The sequence below is a fragment of the Lynx rufus genome, unplaced genomic scaffold (assembly GCF_022079265.1).
Source record: "Lynx rufus isolate CCGP_SWC_20201006 ecotype Redwood Valley unplaced genomic scaffold, mLynRuf1.p SCAF_14, whole genome shotgun sequence".
Lineage (NCBI taxonomy): Eukaryota > Metazoa > Chordata > Mammalia > Carnivora > Felidae > Lynx > Lynx rufus.
The window spans coordinates 60715208-60734883 of NW_025814828.1; positions in this window are offsets into that span (position 1 = coordinate 60715208).

Below are 19676 nucleotides of genomic sequence, written 5' to 3' on the forward strand. Positions count from 1 at the left end.
TGGCAAGAAGCAGCTAGGTCATGATAAGATGCCACCTTCAAGTAGCTGCATGATAGCTCACATTAATGAGATGAAGGTGTCCAGAAAAGAGAGTTGCAATGACCCTGTGAGTTCACAGATGATCCCTAAAGGGTATCCTATTTGAGGATATCCCTAAGTAGTTTGATAAAACTTGATGTGGATAACAGGTAAGATACCAGCTCGTTCATTTTCTGTTGTTTAACTTACTATTACTTACCCCTCCACCCTTCCTGAATTAATAATCCCTTATATTTATGTAACCTTTACAGTTTACAAAGTAGTTCACATGCATTCAGTACCAGGAAGGAATACACAGATAAATCTATGGTCTGGATAGTTGAAAACATTTTCCCAAAGTAACATCTCTAGGAAGTTGATAAATTAGGTATAGAACTGAAGACTTACTGCGGTAGACAGAATAATGGCTCCCCAAAGATGTCCATGCCCTAGTCTCTGAAACATGTGAATAAATTAACTTCCATGTCAAAACAGACTTTGCAGATGTGAAAATGACTAAAGATCTTGATGTGGAGAAGTTTTTTGCTGGATTACCCAAGTTAAACAAGGTCTAATCACAAGAGTTCTTAAAATTAGAGAATCTTTTTCAGTTGAGGTCAGAAAAAGATGCGATCATAGAAGGGTCAGAGAGAGATTTGGCTTTGCTGCCTTTGAAGATAAAGATCAGAGCCAGGATCCAAAGAATACAGGCAGCCTTTAGAAACTAGAAAAGGCAAGGAAATGGATTGACCCTATATTAGTTTCCTATTCTGCTTTTAAAAAATAGCGCAAACTTAATGGCTTAAAGCAACATGAGTTTATTATCTTATAATTCTGGAAGCCAAAAATTCAAAATGGGTATTACAGGCTAAAATCAAGATGTTGGCAAAGCTACATTCCTCTAGAGGCTTTAAGAGAGAATCTGTCTCTTGCTTTTTCAGGCTTCTAGAAGTCATCTGCTTTCCTTGGCTCACGGCCTCCTTCCTCCATCTTTAAAGTACATCACTCTCCAAACTCTGCCTCCATCACCACATCTCTCTCACCCCCATTAAGTGATATCTGCTTCCATAATAAGTATCTTTGTGATTATATTGGGCCAACTTGGACAAATCCAGGATAATCTCCAGAAAGGAATGCAGTCCTGCTAACACCTTGATTTTATCCCAGTGAAACCCATGCCAGACTTCTGATCTATACAACCATATGATAATGTATTTATATTATTTAAGCCACTGTGTGTGGTAATTTTTTATAGCAGCAGTCAGAAACTAATACATCTTCCAATTCTCACACCAGGGACTTAAGATATCATAATTGCTTTGGTGTGCTTTGAGGAATATCACTTTGGTATCTATTAATCATCCCAGGCGGGACCTTGGGCTTTCTGAATTCAGAACTTTTTCTCTTAGTCAAGCATATTAGAGGGCATGTTTGTTATCATTTTGAATTTATATACATCACATTGTACACATTCATGAATTTTTATTTATATATAATGTGTATCCTTAGTTCCATTTTGCAGATAACTAAACTGAAGCAATAATGTTAGGAATTGGAAACACAGCACTTATTTCCCCAGCTTGCTACTTAATATTCTGAGTCATACTCTTCCCTGTTAAAAAAACTCTAAAGGTACAACTAAAGGAAACTACCATAGACAACGATTTTGGTGAAGAAAATTATCTAAGACAGTGAAGATGACAAAAAAATGTCGAGAGACTGCAAGTGTACAAAGTGCTGTGTATGTCCTATGTTTCCCAACTATGTTGCATTTTCTCTTTGGTAGTTAAACATACTTGTCTCATAAATGACATAAAATGGAAAAGAAGATGAAGAAGAATTAGAGAAAATTATTATTTTAAAGTGAACAAGACTCAATAGGTAAAATGATAGATTTTTATGTTTGAATATCAGATGCATTTATACAAGCACTGATTTATAAATCAGTTGTGCCACAAATTTGCGAGTCCTAAAATAGCTAGTCAGCAATCTGGAAGCTGTCGCCCTATCTTGCCACATCCTAGGAATAAAGATTCAGCAGTCACAGCCTAACTGACAAAATCATTGCTGCTAAAGGTGGAATACAATTCAGTTCCTACTCTCTCATAGGAAGACTGGCTCAACAAAGCTGAGAGAAAGAAAAAGATGTTTTGTCAGTAAATGAAAGAGAAGGGTCTCAATGGTACACAAGAAAAATCTGGGGGATAAATGAGTTTTGTTTCTTATGTTGTCACTTTCTGGACCAATACAATGATTACTTGTAAGATTTCAGACACAAGAAGCAAAATGGTCGCAATATGCACAAGCTATTAAATCCACTGCAACTGATTGTCCTGAATTTACTACCATTGAAAGCAGCTTGTCAAATTCCTTTTAGGAATATATAGCTCTGGTAGACAAGCTCCACCCTAAAGGATGGTCAGATTCAACACAAAGACAGGTACCTGAGCAAGTTTAACCTCTACTACCAGCATCACACAAACCCTCATGATGAGACGTATTGCAGATGTACCTGCAGAAAGCCTATATGTTCCTGAATCTATCTTTATCCCCATTGTATAGATGAGGAATATGAAGTTAGAAGGTTACAACTAGGGGACTAGTAGGTAGCAGATCTGGGACTTGCATTCAGGTCTTATTAGCTCCCAGTGTATTATTCGGCTTGCTGTTTTACAGGGAAAATGTTAATAGAGCTTGGCCAGGTGGTAACTTTAACTCAGGGAAAAACGATTAACAAGATGTTATATAAATAAATTTTTCTCTGTGTGTGCAGTAGCAAAATGTTGTGGTTCACATCCTAGTACTGAGAAGGAACCTTTTTCCCTCAGCTTTTTAGGGATTACTTCTAAGTGTGTTGCTCTGTGTTCAGTGTTTCACATATTTCACTTCATCATTCTTCTCATTGCAAAGCAAACTAACACATTTGAGTAAAAATAATTTCCAAGTAAACAGTTTTCCCAGTAAAAAAAGTTTTAAAAGAAATTCTATTTATCATTTGAAATTAGGATGAATATCAGCACCAGGTAATGACAAACTTACATGAATGTTTCAAGGACAATACAGAAAACTTCTGATTGCTCTTTACCCAGCTTCACTCTTCACTAATGTTTAATAATTTGCATTTTTGTTTTATTATTCTGTCCTTCTGTCTTTCTCTCTCTATATATATATGTATATATACATATAAAATATATGTAAACATTTTTTCTCAACTATTTGAGAAAATGCTTCATAAGTCCTGAATTATTCTGTTTTTCCTAAGAACAGAAAATTATTTTATATAAGCACAGTGCACTTACCAAATTCAGAAACTTTAATATTGATGAAATACTTTTACCTAACTGTGGATCCACATCTACTTTTGTCAGTTGACTAATTCATGTCCATTTTCAGCATTTTCCCCTTTCACAGAATTCAATTCAATCTCATGTATTGCATTTAGTTGTCATTTCTCTTTAGTCTTCAACCTGGAACAGCTCTTGATGCTTACTTTGTTTTTATGATATTGACATTTTTTAAAGAATGCAGTTCAGTTTTTTTAATACAAAGTACTTAATTTAGGTTTGTCTGATGTTTCCTCATTATTCGATATGAGACTTTTCTACATACTACAAAGGTGATGTTGTGTCTGTTTCAGGGAAACACATCGAGAGGCATATGTTGTCTTTTCTCCCTTTATTGATGAGGTTAATTTTTTTAATGTATGTTTATTTATTTATTTATTTTTAACATTTATTCATTTTTGAGAGACAGAAAGACACAGAGCATGAGCAGGGAAGGGGCAGAGAGAGAGGGAGACACAGAATCTGAAGCAGGCTCCAGCCTCTGAGCTGTCAGCACAGAGCCCGATGCAGGGCTTGAACTCATGAACCACGAGATCATGACCTGAGCCTAAGCAGGATGCTCAACTGACTAAGCCACCCAGGCGCCCCAAATGTTTATTTATTTTTGAGAGAGAGAGAGACAGAGAGACAGAGAGAGACAGAGACACAGAGAGAGAGATCATGTGTGGGGGAGGAGGAGAGAGAGAGAGAGAGAGAGAGAGAGATCATGAGTGGGGGAGGGGCAGAGAGAGAGGGAGACACAGAATCTGAAGTAGGCTCCAGAGTCTGACCTGTCAGCACAGAGCCTGAAGTGGAGCTCCAACTCACAAGCCATGAGATCATGACCTGAGCTTAAGTCAGATGCTCAGTCGACTAAGCCACCCCAGCGCCCTGATGAGGTTAATATTGATCAAATGGTTAACAAGTCATCTTTTTTTCTCCACTGTACAGTTGCTATCTCTCCCTTTCAACTGATAAAGAAACTGTAGGGAGACATTTTAAGACCATGCAAATATCCTGTTTCTCATCCATCCCCCTATATCACATTTAGCATTAATTGATGATTCTTGCCTGAACCAATCTTTACTGTGATGGTTACAAAACAGGTGTTGTTCTAAATCAATTACTCCGTCTATTCTTACTAGTTGACATTATATTTGTTTATTTCCCTCCTTGTCTTTGTCTGTATATTTATTATCACTATGGACTAATGGGTTCCTAATTTACTCAATGGTTTATTTTTCATTGACTTCTTTGTATATTTTGATGCTCAACTTGTGCCAGATTTTCTCAGGAGATTGGAAGTTCCCTTCAAGTTAGTTACTTCAAAATCCACTGCATCTTTTTTTTTTTTAACACTTTCCTACTTTTTAGTAAAACAAGTTACTCTAGGCTTATCTTGTACCTTTCCTCCCAGAGCCCTGGCATTTGCCATTTCTCCAAGGAGTTATAGTTCCTTTCAATGGGTAATGGTACTTAGATACCAAGATCTAGACACTAAATGTGCTTATTGTTAATATGGTATTGTTGATAACTCCAATCTTAATCTTGTATGTCCCTATTCTTTATTTGTATTTTCCTTCTTCTATGGTGAGAACTCTGATTCCCTACAACAACATTTACTCGTTCAATCCTGTATTGCATATAAATACTTTCATAATTTTTATTACAATAAACAAACATACCAAGAAGAGTTCCAGTCGAATTTTGTTTCCACATTTCAGGTATGGACATTCTTACAAGAACTCTGAAAATGGTTGGAAGAAAAGAATAGGGTTTAAATCATCACTTAGGTCAGGACAATATCAAGTCCACCATTTCTGCTTTGTTAATGTGGCAGGCCCACTGGGAAAATAGTCACCAATGTGACTCTTAGTGGCATTTCCTGTCAGTCTTTTAATTAATAAAAAATGCATTGTGTGCTTAAAAATTTATTCATTTTATATGTTAAGTGTTACTTTAAGTATTAATTGTTCTTACTACATGTTAAATGCTCTTACTATAATAAAATAAGAATTAAAAAACATCCTTATATTACAAAGAAACTTTGGGAAATATCATACTTCTTTTAAGCACCATCTGAATGAATGTTTATGTACTAAACATCCATAGTTTAGGAAGAGCTAGAGAAGATTAAGGTGTGAAAAATGAAAAAAAAAAAGACAAAATCCATTTCAAATTCAAATACTCAAAAGAGGTCCAGAGTACTCTAGAGTAACTAAAGTTGGGAAAAGAATACCACCCCTCTAAAAAATCCAATTTTATAAAAATCAAATTAAAACAAAACAAAACCCTGGGCTTTCCCATTTAAGTGCAAAATTTTTCAATAAATGAATACAGAGGAAAACAACAAAAGAAACAAACAAATGAACAAAATCTATGGGCTCCATTACCAGAAGAATACTCCATTTTTCTGTGAAAATTCAGAGGGGTTTCAGAACGCCTGAAACAAGCTAAATAGTCCTATAGAATGCCTGAAATCATATTTCTTTGGACTACTGGTTGTATGGAATACACAACTTAATAGGTTTCATGATCTGCTTTCTAAGTCGTGATTCCTATATGTTCCTCATACTGTTGAATCCTGTTTTTATGGTGTGAATAGACCATGGGATATATTTACTCCAACTTCTCTTCCTACAAATGGAGGAACTAACACCTACAGAGAACAAATGACTTGTTCAATAGAAGAAAGGCTATGGAGGAAAGAGCTTGGATGGATCTTGTTCTAGAAAAGAATGCAAGTATAAGTGGACAGTGGATTGAATTATTGTGTGTTCTACCTTGGGATTCAATGAGTCCATTTTCTGATTACCAGTTTAGTGATGTTCCTATCCTACTCTTAGGAGACATTAGTTTGTGGGGATAGGAAGGGAACCAGGGAGAGCAGCTCTACTTTTTGTTATTTTATTTATTGATTTTTCAGGAAACATTTTTCTGGAAGAAAGAGGTTTGGGAACCGTAACATGATTCCGTTGTAATGTTACCCAGAACTACATTATAGTCAAAAGTGCTTGCATGTGAGTACATCTTTCAAAACATTGAAGTATCTTTGCAGCTAGGAAACTTATAAGGGCTATAATTTGGTTGACAATGCTTGTCAATTTTTGGAAGCCTTGTCACTGCTGGCCTTAATGTGCCTCTACCTATGACTAGCCAACTCTAGTCAAACAGCCTGCTAATATTTATAATAATTTATGAAATTCTGAGTATTAAAGCCTATTATTCTCTCTTACAATGGTGTGTAGAACAGTGAAATAAATTGTTCCTAGGAGAGAATGATGCAAGCACTTTTTTAACAAGATGGAATACATCTAGGGGTCTACTTTAGGGTATAATGCCAATTCTCAGACCACATGATAGCTGTTTTCAACAATTCAACTAGTATTAATTACTCTTGTGAGTCTTTATTTGAAATAATCTTTCCATTATTACAAAGCAGAATGATATTAAGTGCACACAATTAGGAGTTCAAGCAATAGCTGCTAAGATATCCTTTGCACATATTACCCATTGTCTAGCTTCCAAGAATACAAATGTTCCAGATAATGACTTGAGGTTGTCAAGACATATTAGCATATATAATGTGAGGCCATACAAAGGTGACTCTCAGTTTACTGGTAAGTACACCCCCACCCCCCAAAAATATATGCTACTATGCAAAAGGATCCTTGTGGCCTCTATAATTCCCTTAGTTCCTTCCACAAATATTTACTTAATGTATACATATATCAAACACTATGTTTGGCATTGAGGAAACAGTGGTAAATCTACAGATTTCCCCAACTTTTGGTGTTTAGAGTGTATTTGTGTATACATATATAAATACATAAAATACAAATGGGCTAAGATAAGGGGAGAGTTAAGAAATAAGGTCGGGGGAATAATCCTGTTATGGAAATCTTGGAAGTGATATTTAAATTGAGATCTGAAGGATAAAGAGTTAAATAGGTGTGGGAGGACTTGGAGAGATTGTTTTTTGAAACAATAAGAATGTAGGAAAATGCCCAGAAGACAGAAAAAACAGCATGAGAAAAACAGTATATAATGGGACTATAATAGTATGTACAATTTAGAGTGTAAGTTTGTGAGAAATATGGCTAGATTGTAAATCAGTTCCTCTGAGGGCAGTAACCTTGTCTATTTTGTTCAAAATAGAATTGCCATTATTGGGGTGCCTGGGTGGCTCAGTCAGTTAAGCATCTGACTCTTGATTTGGCTCCAGTCATGATCTCACAGTTTGTGAGTTCAAGCCCCACATCAGGTTCCACACTGACAGTGCAGAGCCTGGTTGGGATTCTCTCTCTCCCTCACTCTCTGCCCCTCCCCCATTCATGCTCACTCTCTCTCTTTCTCTCTCTCTCAAAATTAAAAAAAAAAAGAATTGCCATTATCTACCATAGTTCCTATCACATAGTAAAACTTCAAAACATATTTGTTGAATAATAACAATAACAACAAAGATATCAGTCATTTTTTATTATGAGAAAGAAATCATTGTAAAGTGCTTTATTTTATTTTATTTTTTAATGTTTATTTATTTTTGAGAAAGATGGAGGTAGAATGCTAGTGGGTTGGGGCAGAAAGTGAGGGAGACACAGAATCCGAAGCAGGCTCCAGGCTCTGAACTGTCAGCACAGAGCCTGATGCAGGGCTCGAACTCAGGAGTTGTGAGGTCATGACCTGAGCCAAAGTCGGACGCCCAACCAACTGAGCCACCCAGGTGCCCCATAAAGTGCTTTATTCATGTACAATTTTATTAAATCTTCATAACACCATGTGGGATTTATTATTTGTATTATTGTTATTCTGCTGATTTTACAGATAAAGAAGCAGAAACTCAATGAGGTTAACCTGATAGCCCAAGATCACCTAGCTATTGATGGGCAGATCCACAGTTTAACCTTAGGCAATCTCAGACTCCTCTGATTCTAAGTGTGTAGATTTAGTATTAACAAGTTTTGGATTTTCCCTAATGTAATGAGAAACCACTAACAGGTTTAATGTTTTGAGTTTTACCAGGAAGACTCTGGCAGCAACGTGAAGAATGGATCTAAGTAGAAACAAAACCAGAGGTAAGGAGACAAGTTAAGGAGGCATGGTGACAGTCCATGCAACTGATGATGGTGGCTTGGACTATGGTGTATGGTGTTGGTAGTGCAGATGGAGAGAAATAGCCAGATTACAGAGATAGAGAGAGTTCTAATTGACAGGACTTAGTGATTGATTAAATGGATATGTCAATGAGGGAGACAAAAACATCCAGGAAGATTTTCAGGTGTCTGACCATTGTATAATTACAATTGAGTAGTCGGTGGTGCAACTTGCTGAGACAGAGAACAGGAGGAATAGAAACAGATTTGAGGTGGTATGTGAAAAGATGGCACTTAATTTTTGGCATGATGACTGTGAGTTCTTTGAGCTTTTTGGAGGAGGGCTAGTCAAGTGGACATGACCAATAAACATTTCAATAAACTTACTTCATGCTTAGAGAAGAAATCAAGGATGGAAACAGAGATGTGAGAGATACAAACATGTAGCTGGCCTTTTCAGCTAATGGGGGCAATTGTAACCATGTTGGAAAATTATGTGCACTGACAAAAGCAGAAAATCTAAGACAGAGCCAAATAAACACCAACATATAACTGACATGTACAGGAAAAAGAGCCTGTAAAGATTTTGGGAGAATATAGACAAAGGAGTGGGAGGAAACTCAAGAGGATGAGAGTAAGGGAAGCTGAGAAAAAAGAATTTCTCAAAAAGAAGGAAATGGTCAATAGTGTGAAATATTGCTGACACATAGACCAAATTATTCCACTGTGTTTAATAACATGGAGGTCTTTTACAAAGTTGGAAAGATCCATTCTACTGTGAAGGGGTGTATGTGGTTAGGAGGAAGGTAAAAGTTGTATTTCAATGTGTTACATGTAAGTTACAGGTAAAGAAATCAAATGAAAGTCACAGAAGCAATTGCTAGTTGTTACCATGGAAACAGGAACCCTGGGAGATTTGGGGGGAAAAGAGAAATCAGAAGTCCTAGAATGATTGTTAACTAGTTTAATAGAATGGATTTAGGAGTAGATGGCATAAAGATGTAGCAAGAGGTAGTGTGAGGATGGGAAAAGACCAAGAAGTTGCAGGGAATCTCAAAATACATGTGGTACGTTGATTAAATTGGTTTAAGACCAAAAAGTGGTGTATACACAATGCTCTGATCTCGCTTTTCTAATTTTGTTTTAACCTTTTTTAAAAATTGTGTATTTATTTTTGAGAGGAGAGAGAGAGAGTGTGAACAGGGGAGGGGCAGAGAGAAAGAGAAGGAGAGAGAATCCCAAGCAGGCTCCATGCTGTCAGTGCAGAGCCCAATGCAGGGCTCGAACTCACAAACCATGAGATCATGACCTGAACTGAAATCCAGTGTCAGACACTTAACCGACTGAGCCATTCAGGCGCCTCTAGCTGCTCTAATTTATCTTGAGCTAAATTACCTGGATATCTCCAAAAGAAATGATTAGAGTGAGGTTGATGTTGTCAAAAGGGCCAATGATGGCTCTCTCTAGTTCTTTTTTTCCTGAATCTTAAGTAGAAAATCCACATCATTAATGCCTGTGTCCTGGTTATAGAATTTTATATCAGTCTTTGGGCTATGGAACAGTAAGTCATCCCCAGGAACAGGAGCTGTCCCTTGATTATTAGATTTTCTAGGTCTTTCAGGATTCTTGAGATTTCATTTCTTATGAAGAAGCTTGGTATTTTTTTTTTCTCTTCTACACTTCCTATGCAGTTCTCTCTGCACAAGATTGAGAGCATGGATGTTCTGGAACACAGATACTGTGAGGTAGCACAATGGATTAGCTGTTAAAATGGGCTTTGGAGTTAACACTGAGTATGAGTCTCAGCTATACCGCTTGAAGAAGCTCAAAAAATAGACTAAGTCATAAAGGCAAAATAAATATCTCCTATAATTATGGTATGGCTATATTTAGGTATACTATTTTATTATTTTCCATTGGTCTTCTCTGTTATTGGTGGCTCTATTTTCTCTTTCCTGCCTTATTTTGGATTATTTGAATATTTTCAGTTCTAGTTTTATTTAGCTATAACTCTTTATATCTCTTAATGGTTATCCCAGAGAATATAATGTACATCCTTAACTTCTCAGTCTACTTAGAATTAATATTGTACTGCTTCATGAAAAATGTAGAACCTGGAAACTACATAGGTCCATTAACCTCCTTTCCACCATCCATTGTCTTATAGTTGTGATAAATACTCATTTATATACATTATAAGCCCCACAAAACAATGCTATATTTTTTTTCTTTAAGTAATCAGATGCATTTTAAACAATTAAGAGAAAAATAATGGTCTTTTATATTTACCTAGGTAAATACTAGTCTTGAGGAACATATAAGGCTGGTAGAGGAACGGGAGCTGGCAGAGGAGACAAAAAACAGCTATAAGTTAGGAAGAAAAACAGAAAAGTATGGTCTAAGGAAAGACAGGAATGTTTCAAGGAGGGAGGGATCAAAAGGGTTCTTAAAGATGAAATAAGAGGAATAAAAACTGTGCTTGTTTTGGGTATATGGAGGTGACTAGTGATAATTAAATCTGATTTGGTACAGTGAGATGGGCATGAATCAAATTGGTATAGTTCAGGAAGTGATGGGGAAAGGAAATAGAAAAAGGGAAGATAGACAACTTTTGAGAAACCATAGTGATGAAGAAGAAATGGGATAGATTAATAGCTGGAGGGGGATGTGGGGCAAGTGAAAGTTCTAGTTGTTTTAATAGGACAGGCTGAGGATATACAAAAGTTAGGAAGGATTCAGTTGAAAGGATGAGGTTAAATGTATAAGAGAAAAGGTGTAGTTGATGGTATAAGATTCCCATGAAGATCAAGAGAGGTAGGATACAAAGCACAGGAGAACGTTTAGCTCTGAAAGATGACAGAGGCAGGGTAGTATATTTGATGCTGGAAACACATGGAATTGGTATATGATAGCCTTTTATTTCCTGAAAACCAGGAAATTATATCATTTTCTGTGAGGGGAGAGGAAGGTATGTTGTAAGCTGAAGTCGCATGGAGAAGGTTTGGAATAGTAGTTGTAAGTGGAGAATTAGTTGACCAGAGAGATGTAATAACCTCTCAGAACTCATTGAAGATATTTTACTATGCAAGTTTTTAGAAGACACATTGTTTTTTGGCTTTAGTTTTAGAAGCATCTGGGTGATTGATTGCCTTACAGAAAGCAATATAACTATCAAGTAACCTGTATGCTTGCAGTGGAACAATGACATAATAGGCATTATGGGCCTGGTGCCAGATTGCTTAGGTTTACATCCCAGTGCTATCACTTATTACTTATCTGACCTTGGAAAAGTTACTTAAATTTTGCATACTTTGATTTCCTCATCTGTAAAATAATGGCAATAATGTTAGTCCCTACTTGATAGGGTTTCTGTGAGAATTAAAGTTAATTAATATGAATAAAATACATAGTTTTGTACATATATTACTAAGCACTCAATAGCTTAGTAATTGTTAGTTATTATTTGATGATAAGCCCATTCTTCTATTTCTAGTCTATGAGGAACTCTAAATTATAGTCAAAAGGTTGCTCTGTGGCTTGAAATCAGAATGTGGAGAGTTAGTTACCTGATCAGACTCCCTTCTGTCCTCCAGCTATGATAACCTGATGTATCCATCTCTACTATACCTTCTGCTCTTAATTGTTACCTGTATTTGTGGAACAGAGCCTTTAGGATACACTTTCAGGAATGTTGCATATAAATGTGTGCTTAATCATTAACTGATGTGTTGAATTTAGATACAGACAAGTCAACATATATCTGAGGGCAGATGGAAGACAGAATGTCTACATAATTTCATCTGGTGATAGCCAAAGTCATGAAATTGAATCATCAACATTAAATCAGAGAATTAGAGAATCTTGTATTTGGAAGGGCCCTTTAAGGCCATCTGGTCCAATCTTTCACTCAGTATTGCTATTCTCTCTACAGCATCCATAGGAGACAATATCAGGCCAATTGGGAAAGAGATTATGGCAGATGATATAAAACAAAGTGGCATTTCAAACAAAATGTGTATACTTAGGATCTGGATAGTTTGGTTTTAAAACATATCCATGGAAGTCACAGCACTAGGAAGAGTCCAAGTCAAGTTGTAAAACTATTTCTTTTCAGATATAGAAAACAAAGAAGCCTTGTCATTCTGTTGCTAATTTTTGTTTGCTAACTGAAAATGGCACTCTACTTTAAATTTCTTGGCCCATCTGTGAAAAGAACATACTATGTTTTCCAGTGTCCCATGGATGTTTAAAAAATGAGCTTAATAAAAAGATATCCTAAGTCAGAGGGTGCTCTGTAAACGTAAGTTGACTTGAAGTTCTTACATCTGTATTTAAAGTGGTTTGGGACTAAGATGGTAAGCTGTCAACTTGGGTAACCTAATCTTTGCATGAGCTTTGAGCTTGCTTTAGGGTAGAAAGTGTTTGTGACATTTTGGATGACCAGGTTAAGGCTGGTCCTATGCAGAAGTATGTGATATCAGATGTATTAGAAAAACTCATAACAATTATCTATCTTTCCTTCTCCATGATCTCTTTCATCTTCTGTCAGATACTTGAAATCTACCACTAGACATTAATGACATGAATGGGACATTAGAGTTTTAGCTTTTTGGCTTATGGTATTGACATCTGCTAAAAATTTTAATGACCCTGAGAAGGGTAATTCAATTGTTTTTTTATAAGTCATTTATCCATTAGTGGGAATGAGGAATGTTGTAAAAGTTGGAATAGAAAGAAAGAGTATACTAAATGCTTGGGGAAGAGAGAAGACTGAGGACACTGAAAGAAAATTGTGCATAATTCACAATTTATCCTATGGCCTGCTCTGCTACAGGAGTAAGAGCAACATGGTTCCACCTAAATATTCATTCCTTAATCTCCACATAATTCCCATTCCCACCCCCAGCTTTTACCAAGTTAGGAGGCAAATGAGCTCTGGGTTGTGTTTTTCTTTTCTTTTTTTTTTAATTTTTTTAACGTTTATTTTTGAGACAGAGAGAGACAGAGCATGAACAGGGGAGGGGCAGAGAGAGAGGGAGACACAGAATCGGAAGCAGGCTCCAGGCTCTGAGCTGTCAGCACAGAGCCCGAAGCGGGGCTCGAACTCACGGACCGTGAGATCATGACCTGGGCTGAAGTCGGACGCATAACCGACCAAGCCACCCAGGCGCCCCTCTTTTCTTTTTTGTGAGCATTTTATTTTTATTTTGTTATATTTTTAAGTTTTTATTTAAATTCCAATTAGTTAACATACAGTGTAATTAATATTAGTTTCAGGTGTACAATATAGTGATTAAACACTTCCATACAACACCCTTTGCTCATCACAACAAGTATAGTCCTTAATCCCTATCATCTATTTAACCCATCCCCCCACCTACCTCCCCTCTGGTAAACATTAGTTTGTTCTTTATAATTAAGAGTCTGTTCCTTGGTTTGCCTCTCTCTTTTTTTCCCTTTGCTCATTTGTTTCTTACATTCCACATTTAAGGGAAATTACATGGTATTTATCTTTAACTGACTTATTTCACTTAGTATCATACTCTCTAGCTCCATCCATGCCATTGCAAATGGTAAGATTTCATTCATTTCTAGTGCTAATAGTCCTTTATACATGTACCACGTTTTCTTTACCCATTCATCACAGGATGGACACTTGGGCTGTTTCCATAATTTGGCTATTGTAGATAATGCTCCTTACAAACATCAGCATGTATCCCTTTGAATTAGTATTTTTGTATTTTTGGGTAAATTGCTGGGTAAATTAGTATTGTTGTATTTTTGGGTAAATTGCAATTGCTGGATCATAGGGTCGTTCTATTTTTAACTTTTGAAGAACCTCCACACTGTTTCCCAGAGTGGCTGCACAGTTTGCATTCTCACCAATACAGCAAGACAGTTCCCCTTTCTCCATATCCTCACCAACCTGTTTTTTGTATTTTTGATTTTAGCCATTCTGACAGGTGTGAGGGGGATATCTTACTGTAGTTTTGATTTGTATTTCCCTGATGATGAGTAATGTTGAGCATCTTTTCATGTGTCTGTTGGCCATTTGTATGTCTTCTTGGAAAAATGTCTATTCATGTTTTCTGCCCATTTTTAAACTGCATTGTTTTCTTTGGCGGGGGAGTTGAGTTGCATCAGTTATTTAGACATTTTGAATACTGGCCCTTTATCAAATATGCCATTTGCATTTATCCTCTCCCATTACACAGGTTGCCTTTTGGTTTTGTTGATTGCTTCCTTCGCTGTGCAGAAGCTTTTTATTTTGACATAGTCCCAATAGTTTATTTTTGCTTCTATTTACCTTGCCTCTGACGACAAATCTAGAAAAAAGTTGCTATGGCTGATGTCAAAGAGGTTGCTGCCTGTGTTCTCCTTTAGGATTTTAATGGTATCCCTTCTCACATAAAGGTCTTTCATCCATTTTGAATTTATTTTTGTGTATGGTGAAAAAAAGTGGTCTAGTTTCATTCTTTTGCATGCTGCTGTCCAGTTTTCCCAGCACCATTTGTGGAAGAGACTGTCTTTTCCCCATTGGATATTCTTTTCTGCTTTGTCAAAGAATAATTGATCATATAGTTGTGGGTTCATTTCTGGCTTTTCTATTCTGTTCTATTGATCTATGTGTGTATATTTGTGCTAGTATCATACTGTTTTGAACACTACAGTTTTGTCATATAACCTGAAGTCTGGAATTGTCATTCCTTCAGCTTTGCATTTCTCTTTCAAGGTTGCTTTGATTATTTGGGATCTCTTGTGGTTACATACAAATTTTAAGATTATTTGTTCTAGTTGTGTGAAAAATGTTGGTGGTATTTTGATAAAAATTGCATTAAATGCATCAATTGCTTTTAGTAATGTAGACATTTTAACAATATTTATTCTTCCAATCCATGAACATGGAATATATTTCCATTTATTTGTGTCCTCTTCAATTTCTTTTATCAGTATTTTTTAGTTTTCAGAGTATAGGTCGTTCACCTCCTTGGTTAGGTTTATTACTAGGTATCTCATGGTTTTTGGTGCAATTATAAATGGGATGGCTTCCTTAATTTCTCTTTCTGATGCTTTATTTTTGGTGTATATAAATGCAAAAGGTTTCTGTACATTGATTTTGTATCCTGAAACTTTACTGAATTTGTTTATTAGTTATACCAGTGCTTTGGTGGATTCTTTTTGATTGTCTATATAGAGTATCATGTCATCTGCAAATAGTGAAAGTTTTACTTCTTTGTTGCCTATATAAAGGCCTTTTATTTCTTTTTGTTTTCTAATTGCTGTGGTTAGTCCTTCCAGTACTATGTTAAATATCAATGATGAGAGTGGACATCCCTGTCTTGTTACTGACCACAGAGGAAAAGCTTTCAGGTTTTCCCCATTGATGATGATATTAGCTGTAGGCTTTTTTGTATATGGCCTTTATGATATTGAGGTATGTTCCCTCTAACCTTATTTTGTTGAGAGTTTTTATCATGAATGGATGTTGTACTTTGTCAAATACTTTTTCTGCATCTATTGAAAGGATCATATGGTTATTATGCTTTGTGTTATTCACGTGGTTTATCACCTTGAATTACAAATATTGAACCACACTTGCATTCCAGGAAAAAATCCTACTTGGTTTTGATAAAGTATTTTTTAATGTATTGTTGAAGTCAGTTTGTTAGTATTTTATTGAGAATTTTTGCATCCATATTCATTACAGATATTGGCTGTAGTTCCGTTTTTAGTGGACTCTTTATCTGGTTTTAGTATCAGGGTAATACTGGCTTCACAGAATGAACTTACAGGTTTCCTTCCTTTTCCATTTTTCAGAATAGTTTGAGAATAGATATTAACTCTTCTTTAAATAAATTTTTGGTAGAATTTACCTGTGAAGGCTTTAAGGAAATGTTTGGTAGAATTTACTTATGAAGCCATCTTGCCCTGTACTTACGGTTTTTTTTTTTTTTTGAGTAATGATTTAATTTCTTTGCTGGTTATTGCTCTTTTAAAGTTTTATATTTCTTCTTGTTTCACTTTTGGTTGTTTATATGTTTCTAAGGATTCATCCATTTCTTCCAGGTTTGCCCATTTGTTGGCATATAGTTTTTCATAATGTTCTCTTATAATTGTATATTTGTGGTGTTGGTTGTTATTTCTTCTCTCTCATTTGTGACTCTATTTATTTGGTTCCTGTATTTTTTTCTTTTTGGTAAGTCTGGCTAGAATTTTATCAATTTTTATAATTTTTTCAAAGAACAAGCTCCTGGCTTCATTGATCTATTCTATTGTTGTTGTTTTTTTAAGTTTCTGTGTCAATTATTTCTTCTCTAATCTTTATTATTTCTTTCCTTCTGCTGGCTTAGGCTTCATTTGTTGTTATTTTTCTCGTTCCTTAAAGGAGAGACCAAAAGTAACAAGTCAAGAAACGATCAGAGAAAATCTTCAGAATCAGTGGCAAAACAAGCAATAAAATTGCAATATATGTGTATATATATATATATGTATATATATATATATATATATATATATAATTACTTTGAATGTAAGTGGATAAGCACTCTAATCAAAAGACACAGGATGTTAGAGTGAATAAAAAAAATAAGACCCATATATATGCTACCTATAAGAGACTCATTTTAGACCTAAAGACACCTGCAGATTGGAAGTGAACAGGTGGAGAAACATTTATCATGCAAATGGATGTCAAAAGAAAGCCAGATTAGCAATACTTACATTGGACAAACTAGATCTTAAAACAAAGATGGCAAAAAGAGATAAAGATGGGCATTATATAATCATAAAGGGGAAAGTCCAACAAGAAGATATGACAGTGTAAATATTTCTGCACCTAACATCAAGAACTCAAATATATAGAACAATAACAAACATAGGGGAACTAATTGATATTAATACAATAATAGTAAGGGACTTTAACACCCCACTTACATCACTGGACATATCATCTAAACAGAAAATCAACAGGGAAACAATGGCTTTGAATGACACACTGGAACAGATGGACTTAATATATTTTCAGAAGATTCAATACTAATACATTCTTTTAAAGTGCATAAGGAACATTCTCCAGAATAAATCACATATTAAGACACAAAACAGGCCTCCACAAATATAAAAAATATTGACATCATACCATGCACCTTTTCTGATGATAATGGTGTCAAACTAGAAGCCAACCACAAGAAAAATCTGGAAAGTCTACAAATACACGGATGTTAAACAAAATGCTACTAAACAATTAATAGGTCAACCAAGAATTAAAAAAAAATTACATGGAAACAAAAGAAAATGAAAACACAATGGTCCAAAACCTTTGGGATAAAGCGAAAGTGGGCCTAAGAGGGAAGTATATATTAATACAGGCCTACCTCAAGAAGCAAAATAAATAACAAATGAACTCTGCTTTTATTTTTTCACTTTAAAAAATATTTTAAGTTATTTTGCTTTTCCAAATATACTTTTTCATTAAAGAAAGAAAATGTTTGATCCAGAACTGTGGTTGTGCTAGTGTTAAGTCTGAAGGAACTATTCAATCTCATTAATTTTCCCCCACCCTGGTTTATTTTAAGAGTGTGAACTTTCCAAAGGCATGGATTAGAATTGACTGAACAATGAGAAGTCCTAAAAGTTTATACAAGAGCGGGAAGACTCCTCAATAATGGGAGACTTTATTAAGTTTATATTTTGATTTTAATTTTGAAATTTAGGTTTCTACCTAAATGAAAAGAGAAGAGCTAAGGTAAAATCAGTGCCAAGACAGTATAGAAAAGGTAATGTTAGTCCTTGTTGTTACTGAAGCCAATCTAACATTATCTTTCTGTGGGTCTTTCATACTCCCCATACTAATAACCCTGAATAAGAAATAAAGGAAAAAACAGGTCACAGAATGATTTAATTCAAACTACTCTAACAGTGAGAGTCACTTCCTTTATGGTTCACTTGCTTAAATTTGCAAGAGATTCTATTAATCCAGATAGAAAACATCTCAACACTGGATTAGGTCTATTTTAATAATTTTATGTTCACATTTTAAAAATTTATTACAACATAATTTCAGGCTTACAGAGGATTGAAAAATTAATACAAAGAATTCTCATATTCCTTTCACTCAGATGCCAGATTCCCCACTTTCACCTTTTACCATTTTTGTAGTCCCTGTCTATGTTAGTATGTGTGTGTCCCACTAATGTGTCTTTTATACCAAAAGAGAAATTTTCGTCTTAGAATCTGATCTAGAATCACTCACTGAATTTTCTTGTCATGTCTCTTTAGGCTCCTTTAATCTGGAATGGTTCTCAACCTTTCTTTGTCTTTCATGACCTTGACAGTTTTAAAGAGGATGGGCCACTTATTTTGTAGAATATTCCTCAATTTATTTTTACCTGCTGTTTCTTTTTGATTAGATTCAGATTACGAGTCTGTTTTCAAGAATACTACAGAAGAGAGGATATAAATATATATACTCTCCTCAGTGAACCATATTATTCCTTCTGTGTTTATTAGTTTGAAATCTACTGCAAGAAAGAAGTTTGTCCTTTCTTTCTTTCTATCTTCCTTTCTTCCTTTCTTCTTTCTTTCTTTCTTTCTTTCTTTGTTTCTTTCCTTCTTTCTTCTTTCTTCAGACATTTACTTATATTAATATTGACTTGTATGTTCTAATTTTATTCTATGGGTGAATCCATTTCTTTAATTTATTTTTTTGTTTAAAGTGTCTTATATTTAGCCAATGGGAGTCCCTCAGGTTGGATGTTGTGTCCTCTCTAAGATTGCCTCATCCTTCAATGAGCACTCTCTTTCTTCTGGCACAGCAAGTTGTTTCAAGGCTCATTTTCTACTTTCTCAGCCCCAGCTCTAAAATCAGCTCCAAGAAGCTCTGGTTCCTTTTAATAGAAATTTACATTTAGTAACTAAGATTGGACACGAGTTTTGCTCATTATTGTGGGGTATTATTATTTCTGAGCCCTTTCTGCAAAGCTAGGAAATATATATATACATATATATGTATATTTATAAACATATGTATCTGTCATCTTTCTATCATCTATCATCTATCTACCTACCTACCTACCTAATCTCTATCATCTATTTACTCATCTGTAATTTATCGTCTACCTATCTAATCTATGTTACCTGTCTATTAAAACACATGAGTAAATACTAATACCTGTACTTCCAACCCAATACCACAGCGTTCATTCTCTTCCCCCTTTCTGTATTTACACCTCCTTTCCACAGT